Source organism: Neofelis nebulosa, chromosome 2 (assembly GCF_028018385.1).
Source record: "Neofelis nebulosa isolate mNeoNeb1 chromosome 2, mNeoNeb1.pri, whole genome shotgun sequence".
Lineage (NCBI taxonomy): Eukaryota > Metazoa > Chordata > Mammalia > Carnivora > Felidae > Neofelis > Neofelis nebulosa.
In genome coordinates, this window is record NC_080783.1 from 24293361 (window position 1) to 24316390 (window position 23030).

Here is a 23030-nt window from a genome sequence, read left to right on the forward strand (position 1 = left end):
ATATAGTCCTCTTGGGGTGAAATCATAAGCACTGAATCACCTTGCTTCATTCTTTCATTCATTGATGTGTATGGATTCCTGCTGCCATGATTCAGGTTAGGCTCCTGTTTCTTTGCACTTGGACAAATGTAACAGCCTCTTGCCTTTTAAACTTACCTCTGCTGATTCATTCTGTGAACCTTCTGTAGATTAATTTACAATGACATGTTTGTTTCTCTGTTTAGAAACTTTCAGTAGGTCCCCATTATCTGACTGATTAAAATCCAAACTCATTAGCCTGGAAATTCTTGGATTTTTCTATGCACTGTTGTTGCTTTTATGCCTTCAAACCATTGCTCAGACTCTTTTTTATTTATTTTTTCCCCTTTACTTACCTCCTGGTTCCAACTGTCTCTCAAGGTTCAGGTCTGTAACTAACCTAAAGCCCAGGCTCCCATCTTTCAACTAAGTTTGCAGTGAAGGCACTTGTCACATGTGGCCCTTTAGCTCCTTGAAATCAGTTGATATGGCACCTTCTTCTCTGAGTTTCTCACATCCCCCTGCAGTTTCCTTTTTGAGTTTATGTAAACATTACATATTCATTAAAAGTTATAATTTGAATGATTTCAGCAGTTTTATCATTCTAGCTGCCTAACTTGCTTTAGGTCTAAGGGAGAACCAGATTTCCTTGCAAAAGGAAAAATAAAAAATGGTAGGCCAGCTGAAACTTGGTAGAATTTAACTAAATTAACATTTTTATATAATATAAATTATACCTCAGATTTAAAGAGTATCAGAGTATCTGGGATGTCTAAATAAAATACATAATCCTTGCTCATTTATTGAACTGATGTTATTTTTTTTAACCACCAATGTGTACTTAATTAAACCCAATAGTGGATTAGCCCTGAAGAGGGTTGACAAAAATGGGCACGCCAATACATACATTTCATGCAAAAAGTATTTTATTGTGAGAATCCAAAATAATGCAGAGGACATAAAATTGGGGAAGTTTAGGGAGTGGGACTCCCAAGTTTCTACTATTCCTCAGGGAACAGGGCTTGGAAGGTAGGCAGGACATTTCACGTGTCTGGGCTGAGGTCCAACTATGTCTTGCATAGCCCTTGTGGCATTTATTAACTTTCTTGTACCTCAACATTATCATCTCAAACTCCAGGAGTTACTTTATGTGGTTCCCACAACTACTCATCATATGGCCCTAATATCTCAGTCCTCTGTACTATTTCTAGTTCAGATCAGAATTGAGTGGCATTACTGCAGTTATGTAACAACAGAATGGGCAATGAGCCAACCTGTGTTTTAAAGCTTAACAGTAATTGAACACCATCAGGTGGCACAGGGCCTATCACTGTTCCAAACAGTTATCCTCTTCTGTTCATAATGTGAGTGTGTTGACACAAACTTGCAAAACATGTATTACATATATAAACATATACACATACATATATTCATATTTTAAAGAAAATAAAGAATGTTTATCCCAATGTGTATATATCCATATGTATATATATATTTGTATGTGTATCTATCTATCCATATATATATACACATATATATATATACTTGTATGTGTGTATATAAGAAAAACTTAAGCTACTTGCATGTGCACAGGAATCACCTTATTTAATAAGGAGAATAATCACCTTATCTCCTGGGAGAATATAATAGCAAAATAACTACTAAAAATGGGGCAGGTTTTTGAGTTCTAAGGATGTTTGTATTTTAAAATGACATTGAGAATTAATTTCCCTTATGATCACCTGTTATTGTTTTGCTCAGCCTTCTCTATGACAGAAAAACACAATAAGTTAGATTTGATTTAAAGACCCTGGTATCAAGTCAACTGGAAATCAATGTATCCTGAGAGAAAGTAATAAATTTGTGAAAAAAAATTTAGAAAGCATGAGATTTTGTTCCCTCTGCTAAATCTAGAGATTTTGATGGGATTCACTTAGTCTCTTGACTAATAAGTGGACCAGTTTGTTTCTCTATAGTGCTCATATCACCCTAGTAATTTTCCTTTTTGAATTCTGCTACCCTCTTAGTGGAACACAGACCATATTGTTCCCTCTAGTGTATGTTGTCCTTAAAGAAGGCAAAACATGTTCTTTTGAAGACTATGTACCTGACAAACCTTCATCATCAAGGAATGAATGTGGGCCTTTTTAAGCTGTATCTCATATAAAATTTACAAAAAAAAAGACCTATGTAAGATAATTATAGAACCTAGGAGTAATGCTAAGTTTTGCCCAGGATTTTGTATTGGAATTGAGTGGAAGCAGAGTGCATTTAGGGTACAGTATGTAAATTTGAAAAAAAAAAAAAAAAACTACAATGCAGCACATGCAAAACGAAGTGGAAATAGAGTGGGGCAATTTGCTATGTACATCCTGTATGTGGAAGAGATAGTGAGAATTAGAATGGGTCGTCATTTACCCCAAGGAGGGGAGAAGAATGACTTTTTATCCACATGTGGAATATGAAGAATGAAAGATAAAGTTTCACTTTTGATTTTAGGGGTAGAACTCAGAGCCATTTGCTTTAGACCTGGTTTTGCTATACATATTTGTCACAGTGAAGAAAAATATGGGTGCTTCCCATAAGAAAACTTCAGAAGTTAAGTAACAGATTTGTAGAATTAGCCTTTCCCCACCTCCAATCGTTTGAATTTTTAAATGTCTAAAAGAATATATGTTTTTTTTTAAACCATCTTTAAGTTCTTATCTTTATCAAGCCTGATTTTTTTTTTTTTACATATGAATTCTTTGATCCTGTCTATTGTGTTTGTCATTACCACCCACTGGTAACCAGGCATCATTTAGAATACAGAATGGGAGGTGGGGCACCTTGGGAAACTTGGGGAAGTTGTCTTCTTTGCTGGAGACACAGAAGGATGAAGTGCCCAAAGAAACTCAAACTTCACAGTTACAAGGAAGCATAAATCTAAACTAAATCTAGATCTTTAATGTGCAGATGAGAAAACCAAATAAAATACTCATCCATACAGATAATAAATGCTAAAGCCACTATTTATTTATTTTATTTTATTTTATTTTATTTTATTTTATTTTATTTTATTTTTTAAATTTTTTTTAACGTTTATTTATTTTTGAGACATAGAGAGACAGAGCACGAACGGGGGAGGGTCAGAGAGAGGGAGACACAGAATCTGAAACAGGCTCCAGGCTCTGAGCTGTCAGCACAGAGCCCGATGGGGGGCTCGAACTCACGGACTGCGAGATCATGACCTGAGCCTAAGTCGGCCGCTTAACTGACTGAGCCACCCAGGTGCCCCTATGTTATTTTATTTTTAAAAAATTTTTAATGGAGTTTATTTATTTGAGAGATACAGAGACAGCACAAGTTGGGAAGGGGTAGAAAGAAAGGGAGAGGAAGAGAATCCCAAGCTCCCTGTGCTACCAGCATAGCTGGATCCAGGGTTCATACCCACAAAGTCATGAGATCATGACCTGAGCCAAAAACCGAGTCCGACACTTAACCGACCAAGCCACCCAGATGCCCCTAAAGCCAGTATTTAGAATGACAAAGTAACAAGGTTATAACGGCTTAAAAGAAACACATCTAAGTGCACTTTCTTGTTCAAAAAAGGAGCATCCTTGTGCAGTGGGCAGAAACTCAGATCATGATCAAACACTGAGTTCCAGTTCAAACTGGCTACTCAGTGAGTCTGTAGTCTTGTGTCACTCTCTCTGCCTCTCCAAACCTCACATTCTTCATCAGGATAATCAGTGCTGACCTCTTGTCATAATCTGAAATGTCTGAAAAATCAATGACTGTGTGTTTATTTATTCTTTCATTCATTTCTTCAGCAGACATTTGATGTGCAATACCATGCTCTGTATTGGGGGGAAGAGAAAAATAAATGAAAAACAACCATTGCCCTTAAAGAGTGTGCTGTGTAACGTTATATGTAACTATATTAATGATTTATTTATTCAATATTAAAATTTGAGTGCTATGTGCTTAATAAATGGAAAGAGCTAATAAATGTACAAAGAGCTTAGAGAAGAAAAAAGATGATTTCGCACAGGGGCTTAGAGCTTAGAAGCCTTCGTGAAGTATTTTCTTTTTATTTATTTATTTAAAACATTTTTTTTTTTTACATTTATTTATTTTTGAGAGACAGAGTGAGACAAAGTGAGAGTGGGGGAGGGGCAGAGAGAGAGGGAGACACAGGATCAGAAGCAGGCTCCAGGCTCTGAGCTGTCAGCACAGAGCCCAACGGGGGGGGGGGGGGGGGGGGGGTTGAACTCACGGAGGGCGAGATCGTGACCAGAGCCAAAGTCTGACGCTCAACCGACTGGGCCACCCAGGTGCCCCAAGTATTTTCTTTTTAAAGCATTGAAGAGTGGATAAGATTTCATCAGGCAGAGATGATGTGGGTGGGGAGAGGTCAAGAAGGCACCCCAAGCAAAGTAAAAAAGCATGATTAGATTCAAGGAAAGAGAGAAAACATGGATTCTGTTCAGAGTCCTAACAAGATGCCAAAGATTGAATTGGTTGGAGCATAGATTTCATCAAAGAAAATAGTGGCAGATAACATTAAAGATAGGTTGGAGCTGGGACACACAAGGTTTTCTGGTTTTAGGAGAACTCAAAAGCAAGAATCTTTTGAGTTAGCTAGATACCAAGGGTGTAAAGATGAAGGAGACATGGCATATGCACCCAGGAATTTGAATTTTATTCAGTGGGCACTGGGAGAGCCCTAAAAGTTAGCGAACCCTAAAAGGAGGAATCAACATGACTGATAATAATCTCAAGGAAGATGGCTTTGGCAGCAGCAGATGGGATAGATTAAGATGACAAAAAACTGGAGCCTGAAGACTGGATGGAGAGAACCCTGCCATTTAAAAAAGGGAACACTGGACCTGGTTTTGCTTGGTGGCAGTGGATCTGAAGAAGAATGAAACCATTTAGCCCAGCAACCTTTAAACTTTTTGAGAGCCCTTTCTGAGAATCTGATAACAGCGCTAGACTCCTTCCTCAGGGAGGGTATCCATAAAATGGGTATGCAATTTTGCATGCAATTTCAGTAGATATACAGACAGTGAGACCATTCAGGGACCTCAAATTAAGGAATACTGATCTAAAAAAAGATTATGGAAGTTCCATCTATAGAATGTGTGCTGTACTGTAAGGAGTTGAAATGACTTGGAGGTTCTATGCCTGGATGTTTGGGAGAAGTGCAGAAATAGGGATGTCTAAAAGATGAGCTTATTGAGGACAACTGTAATCACATTTTACCCTGTACTTGCCACCCTTGGCTGGGAGCTTTTTCATGATTTTGTTATTATCTCCTTCCACTCTTCTGAACTCTCTAGTAAGAGAGGACTGGATTAATCTTAGTGAATGGAGAGCAACTGCTCTAGATTTAATACATTTGAATATACACAGACATATTACTTGTGACATAGGACTCAGGAATCTGCATATCTCATTCTTATCATTCATATCATACAAATTCTTGCATTTTTAATAGGTGGAAATTAACTTCTCCCATTGGTATTCTAAACATGATGAATGTGTTCAGTATTCATGTGACCCTGATGCGAATTTGTATGGAAATTCTAGTACAATTTTGGTAATTAATGCCTGCCAGTTATAAAGGGTTACAATTATGGCACTCACAGGGACTTATGAAGTATATGAAAAATATACAAATAATCAGATAAATAAATTTTCTATACTCAATCCTTCTGATTAATGAAAAAAACCCTAATTACTAGGTATTCATACTGTGACAAATGCTAATAAATAGTCAAACAACGGAATACTTTATCCAGAGCTCAAAGAGAAACATTTCTTTGTTTTTTTTATTATAATTTTTTTTGTTTTGTGGTAAGAACACTTAACATGAGATTTACCCTAAGAGGAATATTTTATTTTCATATAAAAAGAGATATTAAGTCATTTAGCCTCAGTAAAAATCAAATGATTTATAATATCAATTAAATATTAAATACAAACTATATATCATTATGGAATTTTTGACATGATAGACATTTGGGTCAACATTGTAGTTCTCAATCATAAGTTATATAAAAAAAAAAGTGTAAGTGGAGGAAGCCTTTCCTAGAAGTCTCCTACTGCAACCACATTTTTTCTTTGCAAATGAAGAACTGAAACACAGCAAATTTTATTTTCTCAGTATACTGAGAAAATAATAATTATATATAATATATTATATATAATATATTATACAATATATAATATATATTATATATATAGATATAGATATAGATATATAGATATATAGATATATAATATAGATAATAATATTTATGTATCTCAGTATTTTCAGGGAACAGATGCCCTGAATTTGGAAGGAACTCTTTATTTCACTATGAAGTCAAAAACTATGATCCCCACAAATGGTGCTCTTGTGAAGAATTAGAGTAACTGAAGGTGTTAAATGTTCTCTGGTCTCTCAAACATAAGGTTCTCAATGAGGCAAAGTGTGTATTTTTCATGTGAATTCACTTTTAGCAATGTAATGGATAATAAATTAGGAGCATTAGATTCTATCATCCTTTTTTTTTTATGTTTCATTTATTTTTGAGAGCTAGAGAGACAGAGCATGAGTGGGGGAGAGGCAGAAAGAAAGGGGGAGACACAGAATCTGAAACAGGTTGTCAGCACAGAACCTGATGCCGGGCTCGAACTCACAGACCGTGAGATCACGACCTAAGCTGAAGTCAGATGCTTAACCGACTGAGCCCCCCAGGTGCCCCTAGATTCTATCATCCTAACATGTATATAGAATCTTGTTAATGAAGTATATCACTGCATTATATCCTGCTAAGCCATTTATCAACATACTCAAAAGTAATTTTATAAATTCTACTAAGTTCTCTATCTATAGGATTTCTTCACATAGTAGGAAGGCAGGCATCTACCGTTTCCATACCAAAGAAAGTAGCCTTAACCTAAATGAATTACAGTATGTCAAACTTAATAGATATAATGGTAAATTTTGTAAATGATGGAACCTGGTCATATTTTTCCTATTGGCAAGATGGACATTATATACATTCTTACAGATAACCAATTATGTAATTACAAATACATAAAATCTACAAAGGTTAAGTTTATAATGGAAGGTGGTCTGGTCATTGTTTTTTGTCACTAAACAGACAATCCAAACGGTTACTTGACTAGGGCAGCTATGGAATTACCTCTGTGCTGTGTCTGTCTTTGATGTCTGTTTTCTGTCCTTAGGCTATTTGTCTTAGCCTTTCTAATTTGACTTACAGAAAAGAATCATATTATTTCACATGCTAAAAGGGACTAGAAAGGCAGGTTTTCTCAGAGAGTGTTCTGAGATCAGCCACATTAGAATTAGCTGCAGAGTTCCTTAAAAAGAGAATACCCAGACCCCACCCAGACCTTTTCAATATAAATTGGGGTGGGGGGAAATGGGCAGTACAATTTAAATAAACTAGCCAGCTGATTCTTATACGTGCTAAAGGCTGAGGTCTGTTGACCAGTAAGTGGTTCTGAAAATGTGGTCTTGGACCAGCAGAATCAGCATCACCTAGGAAATTGTTAGAAATGCAGATTCTTTGTTCTCCTCCAGACCTATTCAGTCAGAAACTCCTGGGGGGTGGGGCCCAGCAATTTGTGTTTTAATAACCCCTCCAGTAGATTCTAAAGCCAGCTAAAATGTGGGGATCACTGGTTCTATACAATCCATCCAATTGACCTAGAAGGAAATCAAGGCCAAGATGAGTAATGGGCTTGTTCACTCTAACATGAGTTCATATTGTAAGCAACATAATAAAAGTGGTGCTTTTAGATAGCTAATCTTTGACTTGTTTAAAACTTAAAGTGGACCAAATGATTATTATAAATTCTATTTCCCTCATATTTGTAGGTAAAGTGACTGGGATATAACTGGTGGTAAGGAAAGAAGGAATTTTAAGTTTATTTTATTTTAAGATGTTTGCAGTTTCTTAAAGACCTTTGAAAACTGTTTAAGACTATTTGCAACAATGAAGGAATTACCTTTACTATGCCTGAAATGCTTTGCATTCACTGGAAAAAAAGACTCAATTCAAATCTAAAGGACGATTTGTAGCATTTATGGCATGGCAAATAATTCATATAGTTTGCTATTAGAAATTAGACTACAAAACGTTCAATATTATTCAAGTTTGAATAGGTAGAATATTTGTAAAATATTTTATGATTGCCAATTCAGACATTAGAACTGGAAAAATAACTCATTCACTTTGTAAGGCAGTGTCTTGGCCAAAACAGAGGCTGTGATTAAAACAAGGCTTTCTCACCTGCATGGTGAGAGATGAAATTCTTGTCAAGCATATTGTCAATGAAAGTTGCTGTGTTTAGTCCCCCACTTTTTAAATACAACTGGCCTCTAACTCGCAATGAACTTTGCCAGAGAAGGAAAAGAGAACCGTGTAGCTCATCTGTACATGCTCAGCTTTATGTATCTTGTTTCTTGTAATACTCTCAAATTTCTGAGTGTCAATGAAAAAAAAAAAAAGTTCCAGGGGAGAGATGGTCCAACTTTGAGGTCCATATCCTGTCATTGATTTCTGTGCAACACTCTCATCGACTTCAATGGGAGTTCCGCACTTGGATCAATGTCAGGATATGGGCCTTTACATTTAGATGTGAAAGTGTTTTAATAGTGGTTGGCAAACTAGTGATGAATTAGGGTGAAAGACACAAAGAATTGGCTGGAAACTTTAGACCTATAAGCTACCCTTAACCTTTAGAAGAGTTATTATTATTATCTTTTTAATGCAGTGGGAAATTTGCATATGTTGATTTTGGCCACTAAGTGTCCCAGTACACTAATTACATCGCTTGAGTCTATTCTGGGTTTCTTATAAGCAGTGTGGAAAGTAAGTCCTTCAGTGGCCAAGCCATTTGAGTTAAATTGTCCTCTGGACCAATGTGTAATAAAAACCTCTGATTTGCTCTCTTGACTGGTAAGATTTACCTTCAGGATCTTATGATTCAGAGAACTACTATACCCCTAATAATTTAACTTAAAACACTGAAGTTTAACTATTTAATCCCTCTCTTTGGATCTAAATCTATTCAGACAGGTAAACTAAAAATAGATACTAAACATAAATTTTCACCACCTCTTATGGTGATCCATTCTAAGTCCTTACCATCATAACCATTATGGAAGACTTTCTTTTAGAAAAAAAAAAAAAAAAAATATATATATATATATATATATATGTATGTATATATATATATACATGCTAAGGCATCTATCTACTATACACACATACATACGCATATGATATAGGCATATGTGTGTGTATTATATATGTGTGTGTAATATTGTATATTATTGTGTATGTACGTGTATTATATGTGTGTAATCTATATATTTAGGGTAAGCTTCTTTTTCCATTGATGAGGAGAAAGAGCATTAAAAGATGTACAGGATATGTGCTCACAATGGCCATCTAAATGAAAGGTTTAATTAAAAAATTCAAGACTTCTCCCTTCTATTTTGCTAATCATTTTGTGATTTGCTATCCCCTTTCATTTTTCAGCAAGCTATGTTACTACTTGTGCTTATTATGGAATTTCATTCAAGTGAAGTCTTAGGTTTCCACTGTGAGCATTAGCAGAGCTTCCCGTAGTCATGACGGGAAGGCACTCATACTGAATTTGGAGCCAAACATGGATTCTCCACTGGATTTAATTACTTCATTAAATCACTGTTCTCCAGGCATTAGTGTGAAGAGGGTTGGTTGTACGTGTTTTTGTTTCCATCAGTCTAAATGAAGATCTGGTTGTAAAAGTCTCTTTTCCTTACTGACCTTTGTCATAATCTCCTACTGTATGATCATCAGTTTGAGAGGGGGGCAACAGTTCAGGTTTTTATTTCAGTTGTGTCAAAATACTCATCCCCATAGTGCTTTCGTACACAGAGCAGTGTGCGGTTCAAGTTATTGCTAAAGTTACACAAGTCTGCCCTTCTGATCTCATCAACATTCTGATGCGTAGCAACACGGTTATTTCTGTAGAGATAGTTATGTTTAAAATAAATTTAATGAGTAAAGGCTTTTTTAGGAAAGAGTGATATATGATTTTAATTCTGTACTTTACAGCAAAAGAACTGGCACTTATGCTTCCATCTTTCTTTTTAAATCTCACACTAAACATTTCAGATTCTTACTGCCAGAGTTGTAGAGATTAGTTACTGGAAGGGTACATATGTGGGAAGGAAGGAGGGAATAACCTGTGCCAGGAACAAAGCAAGAAAGAGAATATTTTTGTTAATGGAATGACTAATGAACTCATAAGGACAACACTACCCAAGTGTGTGTACAGGATAGAGGGAAAAAAATGTTAGTGTCAGTTGAAACATATAAAATGTGGGCATTGCCAAATGTCTTTTCTGTGTATATAATTGAACACTAGTTACTATCAATCTTTTCAGAAATTGATTTGATTTTTATTTTTTTATTTTTATTTTTTTAAATTTTATTTTTATTTTATTTTATTTAATATATGAAATTTACTGTCAAATTGGTTTCCATACAACACCCAGTGCTCATCCCAAAAGGTGCCCTCCTCAATACCCATCACCCACCCTGCCCTCCCTCCCACCCCCCATCAACCCTCAGTTTGTTCTCAGTTTTTAACAGTCTCTTATGCTTTGGCTCTCTCCCACTCTAACCTCTTTTTTTTTTTTTCCCTTCACCTCCCCCATGGGTTTCTGTTACGTTTCTCAGGATCCACATAAGAGTGAAACCATATGGTATCTGTCTTTCTCTGTATGGCTTATTTCACTTAGCATCACACTCTCCAGTTCCATCCACGTTGCTACAAAAGGCCATATTTCATTCTTTCTCATTGCCACGTAGTATTCCATTGTGTATATAAACCACAATTTCTTTATCCATTCATCAGTTGATGGACATTTAGTCTCTTTCCATCATTTGGCTATTGTTGAGAGTGCTGCTATAAACATTGGGGTACAAGTGCCCCTATGCATCAGTACTCCTGTATCCCTTGGATAAATTCCTAGCAGTGCTATTGCTGGGTCATAGGGTAGGTCTATTTTTTTTTTTTTTCAACATTTTTTAATTTATTTTTGGGACAGAGAGAGACAGAGCATGAACGGGGGAGGGGCAGAGAGAGAGGGAGACACAGAATCGGAAACAGGCTCCAGGCTCCGAGCCATCGGCCCAGAGCCTGACGCGGGGCTCGAACTCACGGACCGCGAGATCGTGACCTGGCTGAAGTCGGACGCTTAACCGACTGCGCCACCCAGGCGCCCCAGGGTAGGTCTATTTTTAATTTTCTGAGGAACCTCCACACTGCTTTCCAGAGCGGCTGCACCAATTTGCATTCCCACCAACAGTGCAAGAGGGTTCCCGTTTCTCCACATCCTCGCCAGCATCTATAGTCTCCTGATTTCTTCATTTTGGCCACTCTGACTGGCGTGAGGTGGTATCTGAGTGTGGTTTTGATTTGTATTTCCCTGATAAGGAGCGACGTCGAACATCTTTTCATGTGCCTGTTGGCCATCCGGATGTCTTCTTTAGAGAAGTGTCTATTCATGTTTTCTGCCCATTTCTTCATTGGGTTATTTGTTTTTCGGGTGTGGAGTTTGGTGAGCTCTTTATAGATTTTGGATACTAGCCCTTTGTCCGATGTGTCATTTGCAAATATCTTTTCCCATTCCGTTGGTTGCCTTTTAGTTTTGTTGGTTGTTTCCTTTGCTGTGCAGAAGCTTTTTATCTTCATAAGGTCCCAGTAATTCACTTTTGCTTTTAATTCCCTTGCCTTTGGGGATGTGCCGAGTAAGAGATTGCTACGGCTGAGGTCAGAGAGGTCTTTTCCTGCTTTCTCCTCTAAGGTTTTGATGGTTTCCTGTCTCACATTCAGGTCCTTTATCCATTTTGAGTTTATTTTTGTGAATGGTGTGAGAAAGTGGTCTAGTTTCAACCTTCTGCATGTTGCTGTCCAGTTCTCCCAGCACCATTTGTTAAAGAGACTGTCTTTTTTCCATTGGATGTTCTTTCCTGCTTTGTCAAAGATGAGTTGGCCATACGTTTGTGGGTCTAGTTCTGGGGTTTCTATTCGATTCCATTGGTCTATGTGTCTGTTTTTATGCCAATACCATGCTGTCTGGATCATGACAGCTTTGTAGTAGAGGCTAAAGTCTGGGATTGTGATGCCTCCTGCTTTGGTCTTCTTCTTCAAAATTACTTTGGCTATTCGGGGCCTTTTCTGGTTCCATATGAATTTTAGGATTGCTTGTTCTAGTTTCGAGAAGAATGCTGGTGGAATTTTGATTGGGATTGCATTGAATGTGTAGATAGCTTTGGGTAGTATTGACATTTTGACAATATTTATTCTTCCAATCCATGAGCAGGGAATGTCTTTCCATTTCTTTATATCTTCTTCAATTACCTGCATAAGCTTTCTATAGTTTTCAGCATACAGATCTTGTACATCTTTGGTTAGATTTATTCCTAGGTATTTTATGCTTCTTGGTGCAATTGTGAATGGGATCAGTTTCTTTATTTGTCTTTCTGTTGCTTCATTGTTAGTGTATAAGAATGCAATTGATTTCTGTACATTGATTTTATATCCTGCAACTTTGCTGAATTCAAGTATCAGTTCTAGCAGACTTTTGGTGGAGTCTATCGGATTTTCCATGTATAATATCATGTCATCTGCAAAAAGCGAAAGCTTGACTTCATCTTTGCCAATTTGGATGCCTTTGATTTCCTTTTGTTGTCTGATTGCTGATGCTAGAACTTCCAGCACTATGTTAAACAACAGCGGTGAGAGTGGGCATCCCTGTCGTGTTCCTGATCTCAGGGAAAAAGCTCTCAGTTTTTCCCCGTTGAGGATGATGTTAGCTGTGGGCTTTTCATAAATGGCTTTTATGATCTTTAAGTATGTTCCTTCTATCCCGACTTTCTCAAGGGTTTTTATTAAGAAAGGGTGCTGGATTTTGTCAAAGGCCTTTTCTGCATCAATTGACAGGATCATATGGTTCTTCTCTTTTTTTTTTTGTTAGTGTGATGTATCACGTTGATCGATTTGCGAATGTTGAACCAGCCCTGCATCCCAGGAATGAATCCCACTTGATCATGGTGAATAATTCTTTTTATATGCCGTTGAATTCGATTTGCTAGTATCTTATTGAGAATTTTTGCATCCATATTCATCAGAGATATTGGCCTGTAGTTCTCTTTTTTTACTGGGTCTCTGTCTGGTTTAGGAATCAAAGTAATACTGGCTTCATAGAATGAGTCTGGAAGTTTTCCTTCCCTTTCTATTTCTTGGAATAGCTTGAGAAGGATAGGTATTATCTCTGCTTTAAACGTCTGGTAGAACTCCCCTGGGAAGCCATCTGGTCCTGGACTCTTATTTGTTGGGAGATTTTTGATAACCGATTCAATTTCTTCGCTGGTTATGGGTCTGTTCAAGCTTTCTATTTCCTCCTGATTGAGTGTTGGAAGAGTGTGGGTGTTTAGGAATTTGTCCATTTCTTCCAGGTTGTCCAATTTGTTGGCATATAATTTTTCATAGTATTCCCTGATAATTGTTTGTATCTCTGAGGGATTGGTTGTAATAATTCCATTTTCATTCATGATTTTATCTATTTGGGTCATCTCCCTTTTCTTTTTGAGAAGCCTGGCTAAAGGTTTGTCAATTTTGTTTAGTTTTTCAAAAAACCAACTCTTGGTTTCGTTGATCTGCTCTACAGTTTTTTTAGATTCTATATTGTTTATTTCTGCTCTGATCTTTATTATTTCTCTTCTTCTGCTGGGTTTAGGCTGCCTTTGCTGTTCTGCTTCTATTTCCTTTAGGTGTGCTGTTAGATTTTGTATTTGGGATTTTTCTTGTTTCTTGAGATAGGCCTGAATTGCAATGTATTTTCCTCTCAGGACTGCCTTCGCTGCGTCCCAAAGCGTTTGGATTGTTGTATTTTCATTTTCATTTGTTTCCATACATTTTTTAATTTCTTCTCTAATTGCCTGGTTGACCCACTCATTCGTTAGTAGGGTGTTCTTTAACCTCCATGCTTTTGGAGGTTTTCCAGACTTTTTCCTGTGGTTGATTTCAAGCTTCATAGCATTGTGGTCTGAAAGTATGCATGGTATAATTTCAATTCTTGTAAACTTATGAAGGGCTGCTTTGTGACCCAGTATATGATCTATATTGGAGAATGTTCCATGTGCACTCGAGAAGAAAGTATATTCTGTTGCTTTGGGATGCAGAGTTCTAAATATATCTGTCAAGTCCATCTGATCCAATGTATCATTCAGGGCCCTTGTTTCTTTATTGACCGTGTGTCTAGATGATCTATCCATTTCTGTAAGTGGGGTGTTAAAGTCCCCTGCAATGACCACATTCTTATCAATAAGGTTGCTTATGTTTATGAGTAATTGTTTTATATATCTGGGGGCTCTGGTATTTGGTGCATAGACATTTATAATTGTTAGCTCTTCCTGATGGATAGACCCTGTAATTATTATATAATGCCCTTCTTCATCTCTTGTTACAGCCTTTAATTTAAAGTCTAGTTTGTCTGATATAAGTATGGCTACTCCAGCTTTCTTTTGGCTTCCAGTAGCATGATAAATAGTTCTCCATCCCCTCACTCTCAATCTAAAGGTGTCCTCAGATCTAAAATGAGTCTCTTGTAGACAGCAAATAGATGGGTCTTGTTTTTTTATCCATTCTGATACCCTATGTCTTTTGGTTGGCGCATTTAATCCATTTACATTCAGTGTTATTATAGAAAGATACGGGTTTAGAGTCATTGTGATGTCTGTATGTTTTATGCTTGTAGTGATGTCTCTGGTACTTTGTCTCACAGGATCCCCCTTAGGATCTCTTGTATGGCTGGTTTCGTGGTGACAAATTCCTTCAGTTTTTGTTTGTTTGGGAAGACCTTTATCTCTCCTTCTATTCTAAATGACAGACTTGCTGGATAAAGGATTCTCGGCTGCATATTTTTTCTGTTTAGCACACTGAAGATATCGTGCCAAGCCTTTCTGGCCTGCCAAGTTTCAAAGGAGAGATCAGTCACGAGTCTTATAGGTCTCCCTTTATATGTGAGGGCACGTTTATCCCTTGCTGCTTTCAGAATTTTCTCTTTATCCTTATATTTTGCCAGTTTCACTATGATATGTCGTGCAGAAGATCGATTCAAGTTACGTCTGAAGGGAGTTCTCTGTGCCTCCTGGATTTCAATGCCTTTTTCCTTCCCCAGTTCAGGGAAGTTCTCAGCTATGATTTCTTCAAGTACCCCTTCAGCACCTTTCCCTCTCTCTTCCTCCTCTGGGATACCAATTATGCGTATATTATTTCTTTTTAGTGTATCACTTAGTTCTCTAATTTTCCCCTCATACTCCTGGAATTTTTTATCTTTCTTTCAGCTTCCTCTTTCTCCGTAACTTTATCTTCTAGTTCACCTATTCTCTCCTCTGCCTCTTCAATCCGAGCCGTCGTGGTTTCCATTTTGTTTTGCATTTCATTTAAAGCGTTTTTCAGCTCCTCGTGACTGTTCCTTAGTCCCTTGATCTCTGTGGCAAGAGATTCTCTGCTGTCCTGTATACTGTTTTCAAGCCCAGGGATTAATTTTATGACTATTATTCTAAATTCACTTTCTGTTATATTATTTAAATCCTTTTTGATCAGTTCATTAGCTGTTGTTATTTCCTGGAGATTCTTCTGAGGGGAATTCTTCCGTTTGGTCATTTTGGATAGTCCCTGGAGTGGTGAGGACCTGCAGGGCACTTCCCCTGTGCTGTGGTGTATAACTGGAGTTGGTGGGCGGGGCCGCAGTCCGACCTGATGTCTGCCCCCAGCCCACCGCTGGGGCCACAGTCAGACTGGTGTGTGCCTTCTCTTCCCCTCTCATAGGTGCGGGATTCACTGTGGGGTGGCATGGCCCGTCTGGGCTACTTGCACACTGCCAGGCTTGTGGTGCTGGGGATCTGGCGTATTAGCTGGGGTGGGTAGGCAAGGTGCACGGGGGCAGGAGGGGCAGGCTTAGCTCGCTTCTCCTTAGGTGATCCACTTCAGGAGGGGCCCTGTGGCAGCGGGAGGGGGGTCAGATCCGCTGCCGGAGGTTCGGCTCCGCAGAAGCACAGAGTTGGGTGTTTGCGCGGAGCGAGCAAGTTCCCTGGCAGGAACTGGTTCTCCTTGGGATTTTGGCTGGGGGATGGGCGGGGGAGATGGCGCTGGCGAGCGCCTTTGTTCCCCGCCAAGCTGAGCTCTGCCGCCCGGGGGCTCAGCAGCTCTCCCTCCCTTTGTCCTCCAGCCTTCCCGCTTTCTGAGCAGAGCTGTTAACTTATGACTTCCCAGACGCTAAGCCGCGCTTGCTGTCGGAACACAGTCCGTCCGGCCCCTCCGCTTTTGCCAGCCAGACTCGGGGGCTCTGCTTGGCCGGCGAGCCACCCCTCCGCCCCAGCTCCCTCCCGCCAGTCCGTGGAGCGCGCACCGCCTCGCCGCCCTTCCTACCCTCTTCCGTGGGCCTCTCGTCTGCGCTTGGCTCTGGAGACTCCGTTCTGCTAATCCTCTGGCGGTTTTCTCTGATTTGATTTTTAGAGGAAGACTCTGCATCACTCTTTGCACAAATATTGATAAGTAAATTCTGACATAAACTTCTCCTGTAGTTTGATGTAGCCTGCTTCCTCCCCAGCACTATTCACGAGCCTCCGATAAAAACCATAGGCGGCATTGATACATAAGAACAGCATGATAAATCCAGTAATTGTCATGACACCAATTTTAGGAAAGGCAAATGCCAAACAGTATTCTAGAAAAATGTGGGGAATAGTTACCAGATAGAAAAAAAAAAAAAAGAAAAACACAAGCATTTAGCTTTTATTTTCAAATCTTACTCATCCAGCATCTTCATTTACTTTTTCAACATTTATGTCATTTGAGTTATATGTATCATTTTACCTGTATATGAAATGGTTATTGAGTGTGTTTGACTAGATTGTGTATTGAGTAGATTTTGAGAAAAATAATTAAAATTTGTAATGCATTTGGTATTCTAGTAAAACATCTAAGTAAAATACTGTTGTTTTATTGTTTTAAAAAATGTAAGCTTCAGAATAAATTAGACCCATAAGCATTTCTTAAACTTCCCAAAACATTAGGTGTACCATATATAATTTTTACACTAGCAACGATACAGATATGAACAGAAAGATTGTTAATATAATGCCTAAATAATTTTGCTCAAGACATATAAAAGTGGAAGGTATCTTTTCATGAAGTTGCTCTGATTGTGCTTTGAAACTCACTAATATAAAAAGTATTTTTTACCAGCCATCATTTTAATGCTCTTTCTTTTTATCAATGGGGGAAAAATCTAGGAATTGTTTCTAAGTGCTTCATACATTGTAGACACACAAGAAATATTTTGTTGAATAAATGAATACATGTCGATTCAGTAGTTATCTCAAAAACTTAGTTGTTATGTAAAGGCTAGTTGCTGAGTGAGTGGTTATGATCTGTGCAATTTTAGTTTGTGCTTTCTTGGCTACATACATGGAAAGATTAAGCTTGCTTTCTTCTTGCCTTTTTTTTTTTTTTTTTTTTTTTTTTTTTTGGGAGTGCTGGATAACTGATCAGCGTGTAAGGCTTTCTTCAGGGTCAATGCAAACTCAAACTAGTGTCATTTCAAGTGATAATCCAGTGAGATTAACTTCACAAAGAAACAAAACAAAGTAGAGCAAGTGTGTGTGTGTGCATGTGTGTGTGTGTGTGTGTGTGTGTGTGTGTGTGTATGTGTTGGGGAGTGTATTGTGTGGGAAGGAGACAAAATGCACTTAATTCTCCATCTTGAAGCTGAACAGCAGCTCATAATACAACTTTGTGGATTTATGCTCTTTGCTACTAACCTCAAAAGTACTGTGCAATGAAAACCGAGTTACTGGGTCTCACTAGTTTGGGCCTATAACAATGGGTGGCATTTGCTAAGTATAACCCCACCCAGCCATTTTCCTGGTGCACAGCTGTGTCTGTGAGCACAGCTGTGCTTCCCGTGAGCCCTCCAACATTTTACTGTGCAGCTGTGAGAGCTGCTTGGGAAATCCTTAAGAGGCAGCTGCAGAGGCTGCTGGTCATAGCAGTCTGCTTGAGCCTGACCTGAGTCAGGTCTTAGTGGTGAATGGGAGATTCTTATATTGTCCATATTCTGAACACACACAGTTATGTGCTCTGGAATTTGAAAAACTTAGCCCTAGATTTCTTCTGATAGTTTAGCTATTTTCATTATGGGTCTCACTTGAATCTCCAAATTCTAATTTTATGAAATAGGCCTAATATTATCTTAGTCAATTTCTGCATGAATAGCCATGCCAATAACATATGTGTGGTTCTAATTGAATTTGAAGACTGGAGAATTTTTTTTATTAATTATTTTAAACAAAGTACCAGTTCATGTATCCTTGAAAATTAAATCATACACTTAATATACTATATACTAATTCAGAATTTATCCCTTAAAATCCTCCTCTAAATCTGATTTATTCTTTTTTTTAATGTTTATTTATTTTTGACAGAGAGAGAGACAGAGCATGAGCAGGGGAGGGGCAGAGAGAGAGGGAGACACAGAACCCGAAGCAGGTTCTAGGCTCTGAGCTGTCAGCACAGAGCCCAACGTGGGGCTTGAACTCATCAACTGATGAGATCATGACCTGAGCTTAAGTCAGATACTCAACCGTCTGAGCCACCCAGGCGCCCCCTGATTTATTCTTATAGGTTAACATGTCTTGTTTATATTTTATTATTTTATGTATTAGCCAAATCCTTTCATACATTAGCTAAAAAGGTCCTCATGAACACTATTGTATGCTCAATATCATGCCAAATTTGGTAAAGAATATAAAATAATAATAAGAAAAAAACATTTGGTAACTTCGAAGACACCCAAGATATAAGCATGAAACATGTTAACTGCATTTGTTTAAGGCCCCAGATTGATGATTGAAAGGAAATATACAAAAGAAGAACCACCGTGTATGTTCAAAACTTGAAAGAGGAGGTAATAAGAGAATAGTATTTTACACATTAGGTTAGCAAAACTGAGAAAAAAAAAACAAATTGTAAAATTGTCCTAGCTAGTGGAAAGAGGTTCATGAGCAATGATTTGAGGGTAGGAAATAAATTTGATTTATTCAGTAGACAGAGATCAACTCTCTGAGGCACAGGATGCACAGAGAGGGAGTTGGAGATTCAGATCAGACAGGTAAGGAACTGGTAGGGTATGTAGACTGAAATGTCATCATATTTGATGCTGTGTAAATTGGAAAATGTTAAGGGTTTTTAACTTTAAAAAAAATCTTGCCTAAGTTAGGAGAGATGAATTATGTATCCACAAACCATGTCATTGGGCCAGATTCAAAGTAAATACTCAGCTGATATTGAGTATTTTGATATCAGAGATAGTCCTAAACATAAAGAGCGAATTGTGTATCTTTCAGTGTTCTAGCAAAAAACAAATACATTTAGTTGGGGCTGGTGAAGAAATGTTTTAATGAAGGTATATACAGAGGTACAGCCAGATCTAAAAGAACTAAGGGTAGTTGAGGCCCCTTTTAACTAAGGAAGGCATTACCTCTGTAGACCAAGGGGAAAGTGGGGAGAAACAGAGTTAGTGAGCCTAGTTGAGAGTTGGAAGTCTGAAGGAGAAGCTGATTAGCCAGTCTCGGTAACCATGTCAGAACTGAGTGAAAGCAGGAAAAAGCAAGAGGATTAACTACCCCAGCCTCTCTCCTCTTGCACTGTAACCTCCTGTTGGTAACCTTTATTGGTTAAACCCAAATAGGAATCAAAGAGCAGGGGAGTGTAGCTGATGCCTTGTGTAGAGGTCAGCCTCTCAGTGCACAGAGCAGGGCTGAAATGGACAGAGACTGGATGTGGGGGCAAATGGAGAATAATCAGCATGGAGGATGTAAGATTTTCTTTTTTTTTTTTACTTTATTTACTAAATTTAGGAGACAATGATTTTATCTAGAACATGGATTACATAAATTGTATTGGTTTTCATAATTTATATATGGCTAATTAATAAACAAATGCACTTTTCTTTACTACACCAGAATGCTTTGGTTATAAAAGCATCTTGGCAAATGTGTTAAGAATACCTTGGCATGAAGTCATGTACAAGACAGTTCACAAGAGGAGAAATTCAAACAGCCAATAAAAATGTGACAAAATATTTGCCCTCATTAGTAATCAAAGAAATAAAAATTAAGGAAACCAATGTGATTCCATGTTTTTCTGATCAAACGGGAATGACAAGAAGAAATTCTTAAGAGTTGCTTAGATTGTAGTTTGACAGCATTGTCTTATATTGATGATGAGAGAGTAAAACTGATACATTCTTTCTGGAAATCAGTTTGTGATTTACATCAAGAAATGTAACTAAATTCATTCCTCTGTCCTAAAAAAAATTATTCTGTGGAATTTATCCCAGGCAAAGAGGCACATAGATACATATGTTCACTTTATCATTATTGCAAATAGCAAATATTAGAAATGAGTAATTACCAATTTGGGAATGACTTAAAATGATGGATCTTGTTATAGAATACTATGAGTGATTGAAGCTGCTTTGAATGAAATTTAACAAGTTAGATGTTAATTATGTAAATATAAAAGGTACAGAAAAAATTATTAGTAGAAAAAATGAAAAAAAAAGATAAAAGACTATAATCATGATCACTGAAATGTTAACACTCGTAATCTCTGAATAGTGGGTTAGTGATAATTTATTTTCTTCCTCCTTTTCTGTTTGTTTGTACCTTAGCAGTGGATGTGAGAGCTTATATTTCTCTTTCATGGCACATTATTGTCTCAATCTCTGAAACATCTTTTCTTATTTATTCCCTTTATCCCTAACCCTTATTCCCATTCTCCTCCAGACCATTGGCACTCAATAATGACATGATGTTTATGATCTTGCATGTAATTATACCTTGATAAATCCGGGTTGTTTTGTGTGCATGTATTTTTAATTTAGGTCAATGATATTGTGCTGTAGATTTTTTTCTAACTTTTTAAAAATCCAGCACTTTTTAAAGATCTATCTGCATTGCTATGTTTATATTTGTTTTCTGTTTCTTCAGTGTTTTATCTAGAAATGATATAAATTATTTTTATAATCAGAGAAGTATAATACAAAATAACTTTCCAAAAGTGCTGGATTGGTATTATGTAATCTTGCAATTAATCTTTAGCTTGAGGGAAAGCTTTAGATACAGGGATCTCCAAGATTCCTTTGAATAAGTGCAGTTTCCAGTTACTAGAAATTTAGACTTTAAAAAATAGATCAACAAGAGTCAGAATCTCAGCTATAGGTTTTGAATAGTTTATTTTTATGGACGAAGTCATTAGTGCTGTGCAAAAAAGTTAAACATGGTCTAGAGTAGCAGTTCTCAAACATTTGGTCTCAGGAACATTGCCACTAAGTAAAAATATTTGGAGACCACAAAGAACTTTTGTTTACGTAAATTTTGTCTACTGATAGTTACCATATTTGAAATTAAAACGGAAAACTTTTTTTTTATACTTGAGAGAGAGAGAGCAAGCAAGTGGGAGCTGGGGAGAGAAGCAGAGGGAGAGAGAGAAAGAGAATGAAAAAGAATCTGAAGCAGGCTGCATGCTCGGCGCGGAGCCACACGCGGGTCTCGATCCCACAACCCTGGGATCATGACCCCCCAGGTGAAACTGAGACTTGGTTGCTCAACCAAACGAGCTACCCAGGCACCTCAAAACCGAAGTCTTTTTAAAAACATGAGATTACACAAATACATTCATTCATTAGCTGTCAGAGTGATGGCATTAGCACGTCAGATAGTTTCTGGAAAATTCTACAGAACATTTGTAATGGAGAAAGAAAAAGGTAAGCAATGTTTTAATATTATTATGAAAATCATTTCACCCGTGGACCCTTTACAAAGTCTGGGGAGTTGTATACTTTGAGAATCATAGGTCTTGAGCATTTTATTTTCTTTCACTGACACAATTTGCTCTACTTCCCCATCCACAACCCTGAAATAGTACATGCAATGGCCCAATCTCACTCAGCAGGTTTAGTCTCAGGATTATAATATTGTCACCACCTTAATTATGTAATCTTAGCAGTTAATTTCTGCTACAATTGCTCTTACATATTTTTAAAATTACTTGGCAAAAAATTGGGATATATAAGTGACAAATGTATTTTCCTATTCAAAAATCAGGAGGCTGGGTCTGACATAGTTTTTTGTTTTGTTTTTTTCTTTTTCTACTTGTTTGTTAGCTTAATTATATGAAATATCTTATATAGACATAAAAATGAAATCACCTTCCTTAAAACATTAGTGCTTTACCCTTACTAAAATCAGTAACAGCATATGAATTCAAGTTATTTTAGTTTTGGAGGTTACTTCTGGCTTCTTAATCAGGCTAATCAGTGGCACCTATTCAGTAAACTTAACACCCAGAAAGACAGGACTAATACTGATGTGGGAATGCACTGTATCTGCTAGTGTTGACATTGCACACTGGTCTGGATATATGAAGACACTGGCAGACAACAAGCCTTCTAAGCTATTGATGCATGTTGAACAGAGATGCCTGAACGGACTGGCACATACTGAGTGCCTGCAGAAATTCAAGTCCCATGTGACTATTAGTTAAATTGTAAATTGGGGTGAGGGGCCACAGAAAGAATACATAGGCTTCTTCTGGATGCGTTCAAACATCTTGCTGGGAAGGAACAGGTGGGATAAAGAGAAGAAACCAATAAGATCTCAAAATGGAAGTTTAAGAGGGACTTAAGTGCTGTAAAGTCATAGCAATACAGGAACAGCTAGCATACAGGTCACCCCTGAACGATATTGCCACTCAAAATGTGCTTCGAAGTTCTCCACTGCCCCTTTCTCTTCTTCCATGGCCCTATTTCAGTCACCTAATGAAAGGTCTCTTATGAGACATTACACGGGGTGCCTGAGTGGCGCAGTTGGCTGAGCGTCCAA